Source organism: Octodon degus, unplaced genomic scaffold, assembly GCF_000260255.1.
Source record: "Octodon degus isolate 3935 unplaced genomic scaffold, OctDeg1.0 scaffold00137, whole genome shotgun sequence".
In the NCBI taxonomy this organism is placed as follows: domain Eukaryota; kingdom Metazoa; phylum Chordata; class Mammalia; order Rodentia; family Octodontidae; genus Octodon; species Octodon degus.
This window is the reverse complement of record NW_004524713.1, coordinates 5821516-5825485: the sequence shown is the minus strand read 5'-3', so window position 1 is coordinate 5825485 and position 3970 is coordinate 5821516.

The window sequence follows — 3970 nt, the reverse complement described above, 5'->3', positions numbered from 1 at the left end:
GCAACAGCTATTTTGATTGTTTTTTATATACAGTAGGATCTAATTCTAATCAACATAAACTCATATTTAATACTGTTTTTGCTTCTAACAAGTAAAAGGTGTCAGCAGGAATGTATCGGCTGCAGGAATTTATTTGGTTTGCTACTTTTCATCTCCAGGTTTCTGTCACCTTTTCACCTCTTACCTCTTTTCTGTTTTATTCACATGCTTTCTCAACTACCTTGTTTTGTACTTTTTTAATTGCACAAGCAATATAGCAACCTATGATGAGAAACTATTCAGACAACATTTCTGTAGAGGGACTCTACATATTTTCCTTCACACCAGCATGCTTTCCCCCATCCAGGCAAGCAGGCCAGTCTGAAGAATGCCAAGCACAGAAAGCCAGGCCCCAGAGAGCCAGTTTACCCAGTAACCTACTGCTGAATATCCACCTTGCTAACTCTGTCAAATGATGGACTGGAATGGCAAACCAGTTTATCAAGAATCTTTTTTAAGGGCGGGCCTGATAGCTCAGTGGACTAAAGCATCTGCTTAGGGAGGCACAGTGACCAGGGTTCAATCCCCAGAATGCCCTGCTGGCCCCGCCCCCAGGGCTCAGTGTGACAGTGACTGAGATTGGGTGTAGTAGGGTGTGCCTGTAATCCCAGCACTTGGGATGCTGGAAACAGGACGAGCACTATGAGTCAGATCTGTGTAGTGAGATGCTGTAGACTCTGTACTAAATACATACAAAAAGAATCTTTTTTATGTCTTTGTTGGGAATGTTCATATGGCAATTTTAAAATTTATATTGATTTATACTGGAATTCTGTTTTTCCAATTCTGATTTCTTCTGAATACTTTCAAATTTGAAAAAAAATGAAGAATTGATTAGAGGATACAATTCCTCAAAAAATTGCTAACATTTGAAATATAAATACCATTGAAAATCTCAGATCTCACCCTATATGACAAGCTACAGCAACAATTCCATTGCACATGAAATGTTAAAACTATGGTGCTAGTAGGAAGCAAGCAGGGTGCATCCCCTCACTAGCAATCTCGACATGAAAGGGAAAATATCAAAGAAGTAAAACTAGGAAGCAACAGAACCAGTTTATGCTTGTGTGGACATCTAACAAATATTATTCGAAGCTTGCAAAACTCTTTTAGGTGGACTGAGTGGATAGTTATCTGTTCTTTTATAAATGAGAAAAGTGAACCATGATTAAGACTTGGAAACATAGCTCAAGTCTAAGCTATAGTCAATCATGTATTATAGAGAAAAGTAATGGAAATGAGAAATGGACCACAAAAGGAAAAACCGTGTTGCCAGGGCTCAGCGTCGACCAGATTGGTGAGCAACAGCAATGCAATTCTTACATGCATAAATTGGCTAAAGATGTACCAAATACATTACATTTCCCAAGTTGTCCAGAATAATCACTAATTTAATTAATTAATTAATTATTCTTTTTATGTATTTGGTACAGAATCTCACTATGCAGCTTGGACTCATAGTGATCCTCCTGTTTTCAGCCTCCCAAGCGCTGGGATTACAGGCATGTGCCACCATACCCGGTCTCAGTGGCCATCTTATTGTGCCCCCTGGTGGGGGGGGAGGGCCAGTGCACCCTGTGGTGCTGGGGATTGAACCCCAGTCCCTGCGCTTGCGCAAGCAGGTGCTTAGTCCACTGAGCTATCTCGCTGGCCCTTAATTTTAAAAGTTAAATTTGGAAGCCATCCTACATACTTGCCTTTTCATATTTTTCAATAGAATAAGTCACTGGCTTTTATTCTACTAAATGAGGACCATTGCATCTTATTTCAAAATCTGAAACGGCAAACTTTATGGAAAAGCATTTTATCCTTTTAGGATATTGCAACTAAAGATTGCTCAAAAAAAAAAAAAATCCAGCTACTTAGGAGACAGAGACAGGAAGATCACACGTTTAAGGTCAACTGAGGCAACTGAGTGTAATCACGTCTCAAAATAAATAAAAAGGAGCGGCCAGATAGCTCAGCTGACTAAAGCTCCTGCTTAACAGAACACAGGGACTGGGGTTCGATCCTTGGCTTACTATTGCGGCCCCACCCCCGGTGTGAGCTGAGATGGGGTGAATGAGACTGGTCATGGCGATGCGCACCTATAATCCTAGCTTTTGGGATGCTGAGAACAACAGGAGGATCACTATGAGTCCAATCTATGTAGTGAGACCCTGTAGACCCTTACTAAATACAAAAAAATAAATAAATAATAAAAAGACTTAGGAGTGGAGCTCAGTAACCGTGCATTTTCATGGTATGTGTAAGGACCTCGATTTGATACTCTGACCACAAAACAAATAGATACTTTTAACTTTTTTAATGTATTTAGTACAGGTTGACAGGGTTTCACTGCGTAGATCGGACTTGTAGTACTCTTCGTGTTTTCAGTCCCCCAAGCACTGGATTACAGGCACACACCACCACACCCAGTCTCAATCACTGGCTCAGCGCGCCCCAGGGGCGGGGCCAGCTCTGCACTCGATGGAACCCCTGGACCTGCGTCTGCCTAAGCAGGCGCTTTAGTGCGCTACGCTATCTGGCTGCCCCTATACGTTTTAACAGTTGTGAATTGTTACCAAAGTATAAAAATAGGAGGGTTTCTTAAAATGCAAATCTAATCTAATGATAAAATTTTCAGAGTTGCCCCATATATTCTTAATGGCCACTTTACAACAACAACAAAAAAATTACAAGATGCAAGAAAGCAGAGAAGTATGGCCCATACAAAAGGAACAGAGGAATCAAACAATGCCTGGGGGTGCCTAGGCACTGGACTTTCTAGAAACAAACTATATTAGACATAGCAAATATGATTAAAGAACTAAAGAAAATATATGAATGATGTCTGCAATCCCAGAACTGTGGGTGTCTGAGGCAGGAGGATCACAAGTTCTAGCTCAGCCTGGGCAATTTAGCAAATGTCTCAAAATGAAAATGAAAAAAAATAAATAAAAAGGCTGGGAATGTAGCTCACTATGCAGGACTCTGCTTCAAACACCTGCATCAAACAAAAATAAATAAAGGAATACTATCTTACAAAAAATATATATATCAACCGAGATGAAAATTGTAAGCAAGAACCAAATAGAAATTCTGGAGTTGAAAATTAGGATTGCTGAAGTGAAAAATTCACCAGACGTTCTCAACAGTTGATCCGAGAAGGCAAAAGAAAGAATCAGCAAACGTCAGGACCTGTCAACTGCAATGAGCTGATTTGAGAAGCAACAGGGAAAGGAAGCAAAAATAAAGCCTCCGCGTGCCATTTTGAATGCCACCAAATGTGCCAGCAGATGGCAAAGGAGAGCTCTGGCACATCATCAAATATACCAACACGTGTATAAAGGGAGTTCCAGAAGGAGAGGAAGAAAGGAGCGGAAAGCTTTTGAAGAAATAATGATCACAAAATTCCAAAGGTGATGAAACTTCATCTACTCATCTAAAAAATTCAATAAAGTTTAAATTAGTAGTGTACCTGGTGGTGGTGGTGGTGGTGGTGGTGGTGGTGTGTGTGTGTGTGTGTGTGTGTGTGTGTTTGCCTCAGACAGCACATTATTGACCAAAAGGAAATTTATAGGATAGCAATTTACAGTTGCCTTGAACTACGTTTGATGCTAAGCTGAAGTTTCCAGGGTGGATCTACACATCGCAGCGCTTCTAGCCTCATGACTGCTTACACAAGAGTTGTGTTTAGTAGTTGCCACAAGTGCCTCACATTGCATTGAAGGACTGCCCTGAGCTGCTCCAACTGTAGTTGTGCTGCTGCTCAGTGTGTGATAAACTCAAAGAGGCAACACATAGCTGCGTCACAGTGGTATTGCCAAGTGCCAAAGACAAAGAGAAAAATCTTGAAAATAGCAGCAGAAAAGTAGCATCCCATGCTATAAAGGATCAGCAGAGGGAGAGACAGAGAGAGAGAGAGAGAGAGAGAGAGAGAGAGAGA